The following is an 18405-nucleotide window of genomic DNA, read 5'->3' on the forward strand; positions in this document are numbered from 1 at the left end:
ACTTCCCCTTCATCATCTTCACGGCGGCGGCAATCACATCGATCCTCTTCGGAGCGCCCAAGCGATACAAGCGCAAGTCGTCCACGTCCACATCTCCATGGCGACCACCATCACATTCGTGATCCACCTCGTCATGAAAGGCAAGTCACCTTCAAGCAACATGTGCACGACGACGACGAACGACATCTACTACAAGCTCAAGTGCGACAACGCCAACATCATCATGACGATGCTCACCAAGTGCAAATGCACAAGTCCCAACAATACCTACTTCACGCCAAGTCCAAACTTCATGAGCATAAGAGAAGACCGCGAGACAAGAACCACCAAGACAGAGCTATGGCTACACAAACCACTTCGGCATCTTCGCCAAGTGCTATCAAGGCATATTCGCCTTTGGACGTACAGCATCTTCGCCTACTTCCCGTGAGTTCGCCTACATCGACATCATCAATTACACGGCGACCACCTACGAGCGAGGGCGACACTTCCATCTTCGGAAGCCCCTCAAGGAAGATGGTCGAGCATGGGAATTTCCCTTCGGTCATGGAGACAAGCTACGAGGTGCCACATCATATGGGCCTCCTACAACAAGACGGTGACAAGAAGGTCGATCAAGGGCCATCCCCTTCGACCATGACAATGTGCACGAACCGCTTCAACGACATGAAGATGGCGCCCATATTGGACTCATACTCTGAGGCAAGCTACAAGACCGCTCATGAGACCTTATCTTTGGTCCTTGAGGAGAGTGATGATGTTCCATCTTCGGTCTTCATCCACGGCTACGACCACGACATGGTTGAGTATGGAGACATTTGCACCAACATCCCTCCGACAGTGACATGTGATGAGATGCCCTAATTGCCATGTGAGGAGAGCCACCACCACATGAGTGACATGAGTGACTCCACCACATGTGACATTGAGAGCATTTCCTATGAGAGGATGAGTGTGACCACCACTAGCCCCACACTTGAGAGCATGCCACACATCCTATGTGAGGTTGAGAGCCATTTGAGTGACTCCACCAACCATATGAGTGAGAGCATCCGAGAGGGAGTGAGTGATCCACAACACTTAGTGAGTGAGGTAGTTGACACGGCATGTGAGGCCACTTTGATTTCTAATGACTTAACCTCTACTCCTAGTGTGTTTTCTTCTTTGGTGCCAGGTCTCCTACATGACGACATGCCCATCCTCAACGAGCCCATACATCCAATGGAGATGATGATGGCCATGGTGGACGATGCTACACCCCCCACATGGTTCCATCACGATGAAGATGACCACGAATTGGTCCTCGACACCTAACCTACATCACATGGGCGATGCTCCAAACGTAACATAGGTGATGGTGCTTCTCTTGTCCCACTAATGGACTATTTTTCGAATGATTTCTTGCATGATGTTGACACACCTATACCCATGCTTCATGCTAGTGCCACTTCTTCATGTCATGACTTACCTATTTATGATAAATATGATGACGAGCATGTTGATTTGCCTAGTTGTGATGCTATGCTCCATAGGATATCATGTGAAAATTCTTTTGGTCACATCATGTTTGAAAATCCATTAACCTTGCCATATGCTATGAGTGAGATATCCCATATTGCATCATTTCAATCTCAACATAGTGACTATGCATGCCCCATTCACATAAATCCCATTTGCACTTACGGCATAGATGACGAGATGATGGTCAATCACTTTTGTATTTCATGTGATGATATTGCTATGCTTCCTTTACATGATTTGCACAATTCATCTACTATTGCATGCCATGAAAATTATTGTGTGCACTATATGCATTCCATGAATAACAATGCTATAAATATTTCTTGTGATGCATTACACAATTTGAGTCTCTATTATGCTATACATAACAACAAGCCTATCATGATGGATGGCATGTTTTTATATCACGCACGTCATTTATTTGAGCTTTTGATATTTTGTTCTAACCAACACAAGCATGTGTGCATCATGATGGATGTTGTGTACATCTACCACGCACACACAATTTTCCCTTTGTCTTTGTTTTGTGTAGGTACTCACGTATACTCGTCAACCTCTCAATCCCAAGAGTTGATGAAACGAGCTCTTGAGAGCATAGATGACTTGGGATCCCGTGAACTACCCTTCCCACCGCTCTCTTCGCGCAACGACTATGCGCATCTCTCTCACTTGGATCTCACTCGGCTATGGTCTATATACCGCTTCTCGCTTCTTGCTCATTTTACCGTGTTCACTTTGCATGCTATGCTTGCTTCTATGCCTTTGCCGTGCAATTGTGACCCTTGCTTGCATCTACCCATGATTCACCATTATGCTACTCCTATGTGTATTTGCATGCTTGGTGGAGATCCTTGTTCCTATTGCCATGTTTATCATGTGCCTCATGCTATTGATGCTATTTTGCTCATATCCTCCTTTCATGCTTGTGCTACGTCATGTGAATTATTCGTGCACACTATTTGCACCCATGACATGCTTGCCATGATTCCTTCTAGTATGTTGCATCCTCGCACTACTAGCTTGCTTGACTTGATCACCATGATTGCTTGCTTTGTCGCATCACCCATCTTCAACTCTTGCTCGCTTTCTTGGGTTGATGACATATATGCTCGTGCCTCTCACATGATACTTCTTGTTCATTGTCGCTTGCCTCCAATTGTTGCATATGTGCTTATTGATATTGGAGACTTGGACACCTTACTTGTGATGCATGCTTGTTTGATTGAGCCTATTGTATTTGGTTGTTCTCGCATCATATGCCTCCATACTATGAAATGCTCCCTTGTCCTTTCTTATGATGCGCATGATGCATACACTTGTTGGATATCTCACCATTCGAATGATAGGTGCTGCATTTGCACTAACCTCATTTCTTTTTCCGAGTGTTTGTCATGTTCTTTCATTTTGAAGGATTCACAAGGTGGCAACATCATGAAACACCTTGGTCATGTGAAGGCGTACATGATGCACAACACCAACATTTTCGACATCATCATAAAGGTGAACTGATTCCCTTTGAGCCATCCTCAATTACGCATATTGGATGGGTCACTCTTTCATTGTTGTCTCCTTCTTGTTGTCTACATGTTACATCTCGCTTATGGAGGAGCTACATGGGAGATTGGCTCTATGGACCTTCAAGTTGAGGAGCGCTCGAACTTATTGGATGCACCTTCGAACCTCCACTCATGCCACGAAATTGAGCATTAGTACACCAACACCTCCATACTTGTTGATTGTGCCCACACATATCATGCTCGATGGACATATCATACACATGACAAATTTACATCTTATGCATGGATTGACTCATATTATGATTGCCTTGTTGCATCTTGTATTCCCATGTCACCCATGATATATGAGCTTGTGCATTTCCTTAGCAAATTTGTTGTGATCTTTCTTGATGGCATATTCATACATCATGATCATATTTCCCATCATAAATTGCATGAGCACATACTATCTTGAGCATCCATTGCCTTATTCATGCTATTGATAAACCGTCCCTCTATGACATCATTTTGCACCGTGGTTGCATTGATCATATTCACAACACCTTTGTGTGCACAATGAATGCTTTTGCTCCCATGAATGCTTTCCATACCATTCCATCTCTTGTGGATAAGCTTCATGCACCTTGTCATGCTCAATCTTGTTGCACAGACTCATTCTTACATGACACTTTGTGTGCTCTAACCATTGTATTTCCGAGTGTCGTTTGTGTTTGCTCTTTTTGCATGTATACCACTCCAGCGACACCTTGAAGTAATTGGATTGCGCAACGTCTTCCACTCCATCCAACTATAAGTCCGTCCACGACAACCGTTCCCATGGTGATGAGGTTTTCAATCTGAGGTCGGATCTTTCCCAAGGGAGGGGAGATGATGCGGAGCATCCTATGATCATCCCCATGTACACTACGACTTCTCCCCAAGCCCCTAGTGCCCACATGTTGAGACCTCAAGCATACGCCATTGGACACAAGGTGAACTCGCTCCTTTCCGAATATTCCCTTTCCGCATGTAAGACATGGATGCTACCTCAAGCGCGGACCTTATGCATACTCAGGTCCATTCGAGGATACCATGGAGAGCCTAAGGACCAAGGCCAAGTGTGCGCGGGAGCAAGGGAAGGAGAGCCAGCTGCTACAGCCCGAGCGGTACTACCGCCCACACCAAGCGGTACTACCGCTGAAGGCCCAGAAGCGGTGCAACCACTCGACCACCGCCCAACAACCGGCCAAGCTTCTGTGATCGAGCGGTGCAAGGCCGGTGTAGCACCAGTTTATCCCCGTAACAGCCACCTGACCGGTACAACCGCTGAGCACATCCGGAAGCACCTCCAAGAACCCGTACTTGAGCGTCCAGCGGTACAACCGCCCCCATGACCAGTACTACCGCCATGCCTGTGCGCACTGAAAGGGGTTTCACCCCATGTATCCCCCAACTTACCCCTTGAACTATATATACTTGTCCCTTAGCTCCGTACTAGGGCCAGCATTGGTTTAGCTCATTTGAGAGATAGAGCTACGCTCATCCATATCGGATCTCCTCCGTGCAAGAGACCGCGGCCTCTTCGGAGAAGATCCCTTTGGATTCAAGCCCCCTTTCTAAGGGAAGACCCCCCCATGGATTCAAGACCTCCTCACGGAGAAGACCAGCTACCCTTGTATCGTCCTTAGTTGTCCGTGGATCGTGTATCTTCTCTTATGTATTCGAGGATCTAGCACATGTGTGACTTATTCTTGTTGGTCTAGTGTTTCTCTTGTGTTCCCCTTGTGTTTTCCCTCGATTTGCACCTCATGTTCTTCGTGTTCTTCACCGGATTCCGCTCCTATCGTGAAAGATCGGGTCACTAGGGTTCTGCCCTACATCATATCACCAGCGGTACTACCACCTGTTCCAGCGGTACTACCGTTCCGCCCAGTTTCCGCCCATCCGATTGGCATTTTTGCCTCCACCACTAATACACCATCACCACTTCTGCATACCACCCCCATTGTGCCCGTTTTGCATTTCGACACGTGTTGCCACTTCGAGGTTTGAGAATTTGAGTTGCAGTACCGTATCCTTTTGTGTTTCGGCTATTTAGGTACGGTTCGACATCGACACCACCGCTGCTAATCTTCGCCACGGGCGCGTCATCAACAACGACCACCTCGACTACACCGTGGTATTCGTGCCACCATTTTGACAACATACCGGAAGCAAGACCGGTAACCTCATCTTGTTATTGGACATATCACTCTTGCCATTACATTGATAGCCATCATAGCCGTACTCCTTTGCGTTGCTTACCCATCGAGACTATCCATTGAGTATTGCCGGCAACAAGACTTGTGCACATTAGTGATCATACTTCCCATAGCATACATACATCATTGTTGCCTATATTGGTATCATCTCTTGTGTCACAAAGTTGTCATCGCATACTCACTTGCTATCTTGGTTTGTCAAGCATTGCATGAGAAAAGAGCTCCAACATCAAAGAGCCAAACAAGCTTTTAACCAAAGAGGAAAGATAAGCAAAGAGCTTTTAAGCAAGAAGCATAGCATCATACAACATTAAGTTTGTCATACTGGATCATCTTGGATCATATCATAGAAACACCTTGCATACAAAATATTTGGGATAGAAGTCATTGCATTTTTGCTAAGTAGGTTGTGCACAAGTTCTTCTATGCTTGGTTGCACAACCCCAATCATGCTAGCGTCTCTCTAGTGTTGTGCAACAAGAGCATTTTTGTGGATTCCACATTTTGGCTCACCCTTGGTTGCACAACCCCACTTATCTTTTTGCGCGTGTGTTTTTGTGTACCTTATATGCTTGGTCTACTTGTTACATTGCATCTTGCGAATCTTTTCCAACATTATTGAAGCTCACTTACAAATTGCATCAAATTTTTGTGCCACCATCCTAACCAAGCGCCACCATAAGCTTTTACTTGTGTAGGTGTGAGAAACCGACAAGAGCTAGTACCAATTGTGCTATTTCCTTGTCCTACATTGGAGTGATCCTCGATCCACTTTCAACTTCGGTCAAGGTACATTTGGTACTCGTCCTTCTCTTTCTACCACTCACATTTGTCTTGGAATGATGGATAGGCCAAGTACTTCTACCAACCCATCCTTCATGGAGCAAGACGACGACATGAACTCCTTCGTCACCAAGAGTCACCTCTTTGGTGCACAACGTGCTTTGCATCAAGAGCAACAAGCTATGAGTGAACGCATCGACAACCTTGTCGCCGACTTGCGACTCTCCAAGCAATGTACAAGGGACTACTTCGACCACAAGCTCGACGATCACAAGCAGGAGAATGACGCAAGGATGGACGAAATTCGTGCTTTGTTGCTCAACCGCTCGTCTTCCACTTCAAGACGGAGCCGTTCAAGCTGCCACTCCGACTTCACCCTCTTTAACTCAAGTACACCGTCTTCGAACACTCTTCGACGTCCCGCGCTCAATGAAGATCACGCAAACCTCAATCCTCTATGCGACATCGACTCGCAAGAGCATCGAAGACGTCAAACCCAAGAAGCCTTTGCGCTAGCACGAGCACGGCAACGACAACGCCAACATGAAGAGGAAGAACGCGCGCGTCTACACCAAAATGCTCAAGATGCCGAGGCACAACGTCAAGAACAACAACTCCGTGACGCTCAAGCACTTGCGGCGCAACAAGCTCTACGCGACTCAAGTCGAGCCGTTGCCGACCGAAGCCGACAAGCCCGTGAACAAGAGGAAGCATTTCACGAAGAAACTCAAGAACGAAGATTTCAAGCTCGCGTGCATCGGCAGGTTCCTCCTCGAGCTCGACAAGCTCCTCCACAAGCTCGCCAAGAACAACAAGTCAATCAAGATCATGAAGACAATGGAAATCCTGCACGACAAGAGCAACATGAGGATAACAACCCTCCGCGCCAAGAGCACCACAAGTTGAACAATCATCTACAACATGGGCGTCATCATCCCCGACCCCAACACAATGAAGAGCAACGTTATGGCAAGCTCAAGTTCACCATGCCCAAGTTCAACGGAAGCAACGATCCCGAAGAATACCTTTCATGGGCATTAAAAGTTGACAAGATCTTCCATTTGCACAATTATGAAGAAGAGAAGAAGATCGCGATGGCATCCCTTGAGTTCCAAGACTATGTGCTCATTTGGTGGAACAAGTTATCGAGCGCCGAGAGGCACGAGGAGAACCACCCATCACTACTTGGGTGCAAATGAAGGATGTCATGAGAGCACGCTTCGTACCTACCTACTACAACCGCGACCTCTTCAAGAAACTCCAACAACTCAAGCAAGGAACCAAGAGCGTTGAAGAATACTACAAGGAGATGGAGATTGCAATGATAAGAGCCAATGTCACGGAAGATGATGAGCAAACAATGGCTCGCTTCTTGAATGGACTCAATCATCCCATCAAGAAGATCGCCGACTTCCAACCATACTCAAATCTCATCGAGCTAGTGCACAAGGCTACCAAAGCGGAACGCCAACTGCAAGATGATTTCAAGTATGCCAATTTCTCATCCAAGACCTACAGCTTCTCCAATAAACAAGCTTCAACGACTCCAACACCGACTACAAGACCTTCTACTTCCAACATCGACAAGTCGACTTCCAAGAAAGCTTCGTCAACTGCAAGCAATCCTCCTACAAGCAACTTCAAGCCGAGAGCCTCATCATCATCAACCCCAACCGATGAGACCGTCAAGACGAGTTCCTTCAAGTGTTTCACTTACGGAGGCCGAGGCCACAAGTCCTACGAGTGCACCAACAAGCGAACCATGGTCTTCTACGACGATGGCACTTATGACTCCATGAGCGAAGGAGAAATGGAAGCCCTCGAGCAAGTCACCATGCACCGCCAAGCGAACAATGAAGACGAACAAGTCTTTTGTGATGAAGACTCAAGTCCCGCACTTGTTGTCTCCAAAGTCATGACTCTCCAACATCACCAAGAAGAAGACCAACGATGCCACATATTCCACACTAAGGCCGATGTCAATGGATGATCCGTCAAGGTCATCATCGACGGAGGGAGTTGTCATAATCTCGCAAGTGAAGAACTTTGCTCCAAGCTCCAATTGCCCAAGACGAAGCATTCACATCCATACAAAGTGCAATGGCTTAGTGACTTCGGCACAATCCAAGTCGAGCACCGAGTACAAGTCTCCTTCAAGATCGGCGCCTACGAAGACACCTTGGAGTGCGACGTCGTTCCAATGACTGTTTGTCATCTTCTCCTTTGACGGCCATGGCAATTCAATAGAGGAGTCGTACACAACGGCCGAACGAACCACTACATCTTCAAGATGAAGGGCAAGGAGTACGTCCCCGTCCAATGTCGCCAAGTCAAGTGATCGCCGACAAGCAAGCCACCCATCGTGGAGATCATAGTGAGAGAGCAAGCCACCAAAAACAGAGTGAGCGCCACAAGCCAAAATTGAGTGCCTCCACTATGAGTGAAAACAAGAACCTAGTTCTATTTGCCACCAAACTTGAGATGAGAGAAGTGTGTGAGAACCCATCTAGTATCCTACACTACATCGTCGTGTGCAAGGACAATGCACCACAAACTAACATTTCTCACACTCTTCCTCTAGTGTTGTCTTCTCTTTTGCAGGAATTTCAAGATGTTTTTCCCGATGAGCTACCTCCGGGTCTACCTCCTCCATAAGGCATTGAGCACCGAATCGACCTCATCCCCGGAGCACCTCTTCCGAACAAAGCTCCATACCATGTCAACCCAAACGAAACAAAAGAAATACAAAGGCAAGTAAAGCATCTCATAGACCATGGACATGTGCGTGAAAGTTTGAGCCCTTGTGCCGTTCCGGTCATTCTTGTGCCAAAACGTGACGGTAGCTTTCCCATGTGCTCCGATTGTAGACCTATCAATGCTATCACCGTTCGCTATAGGTATCCCATCCCACGCCTAGATGATATGCTAGATGAGCTTAGCGGTGCCACTATATTTTTCCAAAATTGATCTTAAAAGTGGTTACTATCAAATCCGCATACAAGAAGGTGATGAATGGAAAACCTCCTTCAAAACCAAGTTTGGTTTGTATGAGTGGTTAGTCATACCTATGGGTCTTTCGGAAGCACCGTGCACTTTTATGCGCCTTATGAATCATGTATTTCGCCCTTACATTGGTATATTTGTTGTGGTTTACTTTGATGACATTCTTGTGTTTAGCAAATCTATCAAAGAGCATGTCACCTATGTCCGCACCTTTTTGCAAACTCTTAGAAAAGAGCGCCTCTATGCTAATATGGAGAAATTCCTTTTTGGTGTTGATAAGCTCATTTTCTTGGGTTTTATTGTTTCTTCTAAGGGTGTTCATGTTGATTAGTCCAAGATCAATGCTATTAAGACTTGGCTGCAACCAACCAACTTGCATCAAGTGCGTAGTTTTCTTGGCCTTGCGGATTTCTATCGTCGCTTTGTGAAGGATTTTAGCACCATTGCTTCGCCTTTGCATGCTTTGAGCAAGAAGAATGCGCCTTTTGTTTGGGGACCTTCCCAAGATACCGCATTCAATTAGCTTAAGAATCTGCTTACTAATGCTCCCGTGCTTGCTTTACCAAACTTCGACAAGCATTTTGAAATTCATTGCGATGCTAGTGGTAATGGCATAGGAGGTGTGTTAACACAAGAGTAGCGCCCCATAGCTTACTTTAGTGAGAAACTTTCCGGAGCGCAACTCAATTATCCCATCTATGACAAAGAGCTATATGCTTTAGTCCGTGTTTTGCATGAATGGGAACATTACCTTTGTCCCCATGAGTTTATCATTCATACCGATCATGAGACTCTCTGATGAGGACATGGCTACCACAGTTACACCCATATCCCCTGTTGTTTTACCTCTTGGAATAATTGCTAGAGATCGCATATACCAGTTAAATTACCAGGTACTTTCGTTTCTTGGTAATGTTTCTAGTGTTCATGAGAATATGATGCTGCCTAACTTAGATACATTTGTGTCGCTTGCAATTGAAGGGCCTAGCACACACAAGAAGGATGGACATTGGAGCATGAGCAAGTACGGAGATGAAGGTGCGTACGAAGAGAACAAGAGCGAAGGTTCTAGTGGAGATTTTCGGACTTTGAAGCCACCATGATGACATACGAGAAGATGGAAAAAATATACAAGATGGCCTTTCATAAATTTCGCCCATAGCTTATTATTGGTGTTGCGCCACCTTATTTTGGGCCAGGCCCAAGTAATCTATTTTTTAGAGTCCGTTTTGTAGGGGAAACAACTTAGGAGGTGTTTTAGTCCCACCTTGCCAAGGGTGGACAAAATACCCTCTCTTTTCCCTATAAATATAGCCCTTAAGGCATCGCCTTAGACTTGGGTTTTATTTAGTTAAAAGTTAGCCATCGCTGCAACTTCGTGTACTTTGTTTGTGTTCAACGACCAGTCCAAGACCGCTTATGAAACCCCACTTTCATCAATACTTCATCCATATTCGCAATATTCAGATTGCTTAATCATATTCTTGTGTGTTCTTCGATTGCTTGCAGGAATCGACCTTCGTGGTCAGGTTGATCATGCTCCGGCGTGGTCAATAACCTTTCGAAGTTGGTTTAGCGATTGCTAAGGCGCAACGTCGTGCACGTTTGTAGTTGGATCGTCCAAGTGGTCTCCACCAAATCGATAGTTATCATCTCATCGAAAGATCGGGACCCTCGCCTCAATCTAGTGGTATTAGTTTTCAGGTTGCTCGCTGAGTTTTTCGAGTTTTTCATAGTTTAGATCGCATTTGTTCTTCATACCTAGAGTCCAAAAAACAAGCCACAAAAAAAGTTAGACTAGTTCATCCATGTCCCAGACAGTCTGAGCCTTTTCGTTATTACCACTTCGTTTTTGCATTGTTGAAGTTTTGGTGGAATCGTGTGTTGAGTTGCTGGTTTTAGTGTCTAAACTTTTAGAGTTTCGAGTTCTAGTCACGTTTTGTTCACACCGCATCCACATACACCATTGCCCACTTCATTGTCATATTCTGCTGTCACATATTATTTCGATCGCTGCTGACACCATTCACCGTCATCAAATTCATCTTTGTGTACGTCACATAGTAGATAAAAGCAAAGGGAGAGAGAAGTTAAAAGAACTGCTGGTTGCCACGTTTGGCTTGGGACTTGTTTCCCACGTTGCTTTATCTTTGGGAAAGAGATATGTTGTGTTGTTTGGAAAGACATAAAGAATAGGCTGAAAAGAAAAGGGCAACCGCAGATCTGTTTGCTGACACTTTTGGAAGGTGGTAAGAAAAAAGTCTAATATATATATATATATATATATATATATATATATATATATATATATATATATATATATATATAGCAGGAGATATTCGCGTGGAGAGAAGTAAAGAAAAAGGAATGTGAAAGACAAGCTGCCACGTTTGGATTTGGGGAGTCTGATCCCTTTGTTGAAAAAAAATCTGGTTTGTTGACCGCCTCACAATCCTAGCTGCCACGTTTGGATTTGGAAGTAAAAAAATCTGACCGGTCAATTATTAGAGCTGACCCGAATAGTCAAGAAAAAATTTGAGAAAGGAAAGAGATTAAAAGGAGGAAGTTTGTCCATCGCTTGTTTGTATTTGGATGTTTTAATTAGCTTCTACGTGTGTCCCTTGTTATTTTCGGCAGGAAAGGAGAGAGAATTACGTTCAGATCTCTTGCCCCGTACAAGGAAAGAAACTTTGGATACTTGGAAGGTTCGGATTAGGATATAAAAAAAGGCAACTGCCAATCGGTTCGGTTGGAAGACAACGTGAATAGTGGCTTCAATATTGAGGTTGTTGGCATGAGGTTGTTGGAAAAAAAAAAGGAAAACCAAATTTCGGTTGGAGGTTTCCAAGACTGGCCGTGTCTCAAAAAAAGAGATAACATAAGAAATTTGGAAGGTTTGGATCGGTTAAAAAAAGAGAGGAGGAATTATAGCAGATCGCTTGTATTTTTGGGACGTTGCCAACAAGGAAAGATAGAAGAGAAAATTGAGAGAGATTTGGAAAGATTCTGCCATAATTGCTGCGATTTTTTGTGCTGTTGGGTTGCTTGGAAGGGTACGTTCGGTCCTATTGAAAAGGCAAGTCTAATAAAAAATAGAATAATTCAACGAGATATTAGAGAGAGTAGTAAGGAAGAAAAAAAAGGAAGTGCACGGGGATTTGTTGCCTTGGAGTTGAGCATCACGTTGGAGATAAAAAAGGAAGGATTGCAAGTTGGCTGATTCGGTTTGGATCCCCAAGAAAGGTGTACGTGCAGCTCAGATTTGTTTTTCTTTTGGAGAATCCTAGTGGACACATTTGGTCTTTGGAGAGAGAGAAAAAAATTAGTGGTGCTTTGTTGTGCTATAAATAGTATGCACTAATTACTTTGGAGTGGAAAAAAAAGTGGAAGGAGGCTTGTACCAAAGTGTGATGTTGGCAACATCTTATGAATTCGTCTGTGTGTTAGGCTTGCGGCTCTAGCACGGTCTAGCCTAGGGCCAGCACTCGACCACTTTGAGTGAATTTTCAGCTTGCATTAATTAACGTGGTTGTTGCATTTTTTACCACATATGTCATGCCAACCCAGCTCCACATATTTCTACACCGTGTATACATACGTTCACATGGCAATCGCTTTACACAACTTTTGGAGTTATTTGACACTGCTGGTTGCCGGTCACCACCTGCTGCATGGTAAGAACTTGTAAGACTTTGATTTGCTGTACTGTGAGCGCTTTACCATCACATCCCAGTAGTTCATAGGAACATTATTTTTGGATTTTGTTTCTTGTTTCTACTAATCATGACAGGATCCAGAGTCGGTTCATGAGCTTTGTCGATTGTGGGAGACGTGCCACCACCTATGCAAATATCACAACCATCACGAGAGGTGCACAAACATCCAGATGCCCATGATCTGGTTAATGTTTCTATACCACCATTTAATGGCCGTTTTAGACCTGCTTTATATATTGAATGGGAGTTCGACATATATAATATATTTGCTTCCCATAATTTTGATGAACATAAAAAAGTTAAGGTTGCGGTTGGTTGTTTGATGTAGGGTAGAGACCCTAATCGCCCGATCTCATGGAGGCAGACTCATGGGACACTTTGGACACGACAAAACATTTCCTACGCTCTCCAAGAACTACTTTTGGCCCAAGATGCATCGCGGCGTCAATTGCTTCACCAACCGTTGTTCTACATGTCGCAAAGCTAAGTCTAAAGCCCTATCTCATGGCCTCTATATGCCACTTCCAATTCCATATCAACCATGGGAAGATATTAGCATGGACTTTGTGCTTGGTTTGCCTAGAAATCAAAATGGCAAGGATTCCGTTGTTGTTGTTGTAGACCGTTTCTCCAAAATGGCTCATTTCATTCCTTGCAACAAGATAGATGATGCTTCACATATTGCAAATTTGTTTTGTAGCGAAATCTTGCGCCTTCATGGAGTACCAAAGACTATCGTCTCGGACCGCGATGTCAAGTTCCTTAGCTACTTTTGGAAGACTCTATGCGCCAAACTCGGAATCAAGCTACTCTTCTCCACGGCATACCATCCTCAAACCGACGGTCAAACGGAGGTGACAAACCGCACACTCTCCGCTTTACTTCGAGTACTCATCAAGAGGAACATCAAGGAGTGGGAGGTGTGCCTACCTATCGCCGAGTTCGTCTACAACCGAGCAAGACACTCAACAACCGGCAAGTCTCCTTTCGAGGTCGTTTACGAATTCAACCCATTGTCACCATTGGACATTCCTCCCCTACCACTACAAGAGCGCATCAATTTGGATGCAAGTGTGCATGTGACAACGCCTCGCGACACCATCAAGCGCCAAGTTCATATGTAGGAGAGAGGGGGAATTTCGTGGCCCTTGGTGGAGGGGTCCGAAACCAACCCTAACTCTTGTTTCCCCACACATACGGACTCTAAAAACAGCCTATACTTAAGTATTTCAAAAACACATGGGCCTGGCACAATAATAAGGTAACACACCACCTAGAATAGCCTCTGGACGAAATTTATGAAGTGGCATCTTGTATATTTCGTCCCATGCTTCATGCACTCATTATGGTGGCTTCAGAGTCCTGGAATCATCACTTGTAACTCCATTCTTGTTCCCTTTGCGCATGCCATCATCTCCATGCTTGAACTTGCTCCAAGGTTCATCTTTCTTGTCCAAGCTAGGCCCTTCATTTGTAAGCAAAACAAATGTATCCAACTTAGGCAGCATCATATTCACATGAACATTAGAATCGTTACCAAGAAACGAAAGTACCTGATAATTCAATTGGCGTGCGCGAGCTCTAGTAATTGGTCCAGTATGTACAGCAGTAGGGGCTGTGGGTGTAACATTGGTATTGATGTCCTCATCACTGGAGCACGATCATCCTGACCACGAGGGCCTGTTTCCTGCGAGCAAACGAAGAACAAGCAAGAAACTGAGATTGTAATCTGGATATTGCGAATATAAGATGAAATCTTTATTGATCAAGGTGGGGTTCTGTGACGTCTTGGTCTGGTTGTTGGACACAAACGAAGTACGCGAAGTTGCGGCTATGACGAACTTTTAATCTAAACAAAACCCAAAGTCTAAACGACGCCCTAAGGGATGTATATATGGAGGAAGAGGGGGGAATTTCGTGGCCCTTGGAGGAGGGGTCCGAAACCAACCCTAACTCTTGTTTCCCCACACATACAGACTCTAAAAACAGCCTATACTTAAGTATTTCGAAAATACATGGGCCTGGCCCAATAATAAGGTGACGCAGCACCTAAAATAGCCTCTGGACGAAATTTATGAACTGGCATCTTGTATATTTCATCCAAGGCTTCATGCACTCCTTATGGTGGCTTCAAAGTTCTGAAATCATCACTTGTAACTCCGTTTGTGATCCCCTTGCGCATGCCATCATCTCCACGCTTGAACTTGTTCCAAGGTTCATCTTTCTTGTCCAAGCTAGGCCCTTCATTTGTAAGCAAGACAAATGTATCCAATTTTGGCATCATCATATTCTCATGAACATTAGAATCGTTACCAAGAAATGAAAGTACCTGATAATTCAATTGGCGTGCGTGAGCTCTAGTAATTGGTCCAGTATGTATAGCAGCAGGGGCTGTGGGTGTAACAATGGTATTAATGTCCTCATCACACATGTTGTAGATGATTGTTAAACTCATCGTGCTCTTGGCGCGGAGGGGTTTATCGTCATGTTGCTCTTGTCGTGGAGGAGCTCCAATGTCTTCATGCTCTTGATTGACTTGTTGTTCTAGGCGAGCTTGTGGAGGAGCATGTCGAGCTCGAGGAGGAACGTGCCGATGCACGCGAGCTTGAAATCTTCATTCATGAATTTCTTCGTGAAATGCTTCCTCTTGTTGATGGGCTTGTCGGCTTCGGTCGGCAATGGTTCGACTCGAATCGCGTAGATCTTGTTGCGCCGCAAGTGCTTGAGCGTCACGGAGTTGTTGTTCTTGACGTTGTGCCTCGGCATCTTGAGCATTTTGGTGTAGATGCGCTCGCTCTTCCTCTTCTTGTTGGCGTTGTCATTCTCGTTCTCGTGCTAGCGCAAAAGCTTCTTGAGTTTGACGTTGTGGGCGCTCTTGAGAGTCGGTGTCTCTTAGTGGGATTGAGGCTTGCTTGACGGTCGGTGCGCGCGGCTTGACGAAGAGTGTTCGATGTCGGTGTACTTCAGCCAGAGAGGGTGAAGTCGGAGAGGCGGCTTGAATGCTCCTTCTTAAAGTGGAAGACGAGTGGTTAAGCAACAAAGCACGAATTTCGTCCAACCTTCCGTCATTCTCTTGCTTGTGATCGTCGAGCTTGTGGTCTAAGTAGTCCCTTGTACGTTGCTCGGAAAGTCGCAAGTCAGCGGCAAGGTTGTCGATGCGTTCACTCATAGCTTGTTGCTCTTGATGCAAAGCATGCTGTGCACCAAAGAGGTGACTCTTGGTGACGAAGGAGTTCATGTCGTCGTCTTGCTCCATGAAGAGTGGGTTTGTAGAAGTACTTGGCCTATCCATCATTCCAAGACAAATGTGAGTGGTAGAAATAGAAGAACGAGTACCAAATGTACCTTCACAGAGTTGAAAGTGGATCGAGGATCACTCCAATGTAGGACAAGGAAATAACACAATTGGTACGAGTTCTTGTCGGTTTCTCACACCTACACAAGTAAAAGCTTTTGCCGGAGCTTGGTTAGGATGGTGGCACAAAATTTGATGCAATTGTAAGTGAGCTTCAATAATGTTGGAAAAGATTCGCAAGATGCAATGTAACAAGTAGACAAAGCATATAAGGTACACGGAAACACACACACAAAAGGATAAGTGGGGTTGTGCAACCAAGGGTGAGCCAAAATGTGGAATCCACAAAAATGCTCTTGTTGCACAACACTAGAGAGACGCTAGCACGATTGCACAATAGGTGATGTAGGGTAGAACCCTAGTGGCCTGATCTTTCATGAAAGGAGCGGATACCACGAAGAACGCGAAGAACACGAGGAGGGAAATGAGGGAAAACACAAGGGGAAAGATAAGAGGAACACTCAAACTAACAACAACAAGTCACACATGTGCTAGATCCTCGGGTACATAGAACGATACACGAATCCACGGACAACTAAGGACGATACAAGGGTAGCTGGTTCTTCTCCGTCAGGAGGTCTTGAATCCACAAGGGGATCTTCCCGTAAAGTGGTCTTGAATCCATGATGGATCTTCTCCGAAGAGGGGCCGCGGTCTCTCTCAAGGAGTAGATCCGATATAGATGAGCGAAGCTCTATCTCTGGGTATGAGCTAAACCAACGCTAACCCTAGAAAGTCGTACGGGATAGAGTATATATAGTCTAGGTGACAAAAGGGTACACGGGCCTCGGCCCATGTGGCTGCGCACAGGCAGGGCCGGAAGTTCCGGGCACCGGAGGTTCCGGGGAGGGTCCGGCCTAACCAGAGAGTTGGCGCGGTGGAGATGTGGTGTCATCCGGGGACCGGAAGGTCCGGGCAGGCTGGAGGTTCCGGGTGTCGGAAGGTCTGGGACAGGGTCCGGGCTTTTTACCCGAGAGTTGGCACGCCTGGGCTGGTCGAAGTCATCGGCGGCCGGAAGCTCTGGGTTAGCCGGAAGGTCCGGGGGCCGGAAGTTCCGGGCTTTGGTTGGAAGTTCCGGGCTGTCCAGAGTGTTGACGCCTGTCTCTTCTTCCATAGTCCTCGGCTCCGAGTCTTGAGCATTGTACCTAATGACACATAGTATATCGGACTTAGGCAGTAGCCATGTCTCACTTGAAGAGGGGGAAAACTCAAGTAGGAGTGATGACACCTCGGATTGAATAGCACGTGCCCTAGCCCTTGTCATTGGTCCACTTGGAGCTTGGATAGTTGAGGTGGCATCCATGGGGATGGTCGTGGGATGCTCCACATCATCTCCCCTCCCTTGGGTAAGATCCGTCCTCGGATCGAGTTCTTCATCACCATGGAAGGGATAGAGATCTTTGATGTTGAAGATGTCGCTCACGTTGTACTTGTCGCGCGGGAGGTCGATCTTGTAAGCATTGTCGTTGTAGCGTGCGAGCACCTTGAAGGGTCCATCTGCTCGTGGTCGAAGCTTAGACTTGCATTCTTGTGGAAAGCGCTCCTTGCGAAGGTGTACCCACACGAGATCACCAATGTTGAAGACCATAGGTTTCCTGTTGACGTTGAGCTTTGTCGCAAGGCGTTGTACTTGGCGCTCGATGGTGTTTCTTGTATCTTCATGCACCTTCTTGAGACGGGTCACTTGTGCACTTGCGTCCAAATTGATTCACTCTTGGAGTGGAAGAGGTAGAATATCCAATGGTGACAAAGGGTTGAATCTGTAGCCGACCTCGAAAGGGGACTTGCCGGTTGTTGAGTGTCCTGCTCGGTTGTAGGCAAACTCGACGATGGGTAGACACTCCTTCCACTCCTTGATGTTCTTCTTGATGAGTACTCGAAGTAGAGCGGAGAGTGTGCGGTTTGTCACCTCCGTTTTGCCATCGGTTTGAGGATGGTACGCCGTGGAAAAGAGTAGCTTGATTCCGAGCTTGGCGCATAGGGTCTTCCAAAAGTAGCTAAGGAACTTGACATCGCGGTCCGAGACAATTGTCTTTGGCACACCATGGAGACGCAATATTTCCGTACAAAAGAGATTAGCAACATGTGAAGCATCGTCTATCTTGTGACAAGGAATAAAATGTGCCATTTTGGAGAAACGGTCCACAACGACAAATATGGAATCTTTCCCATTGCGAGTCCTAGGAAAACCAAGTACAAAGTCCATGCTAATGTCTTTGCAAGGCTGGTATGCAATTGGTAAAGGCATATAGAGACCATGAGATTGAGCT

Source organism: Triticum dicoccoides, chromosome 1A (genome assembly GCF_002162155.2).
Source record: "Triticum dicoccoides isolate Atlit2015 ecotype Zavitan chromosome 1A, WEW_v2.0, whole genome shotgun sequence".
In the NCBI taxonomy this organism is placed as follows: domain Eukaryota; kingdom Viridiplantae; phylum Streptophyta; class Magnoliopsida; order Poales; family Poaceae; genus Triticum; species Triticum dicoccoides.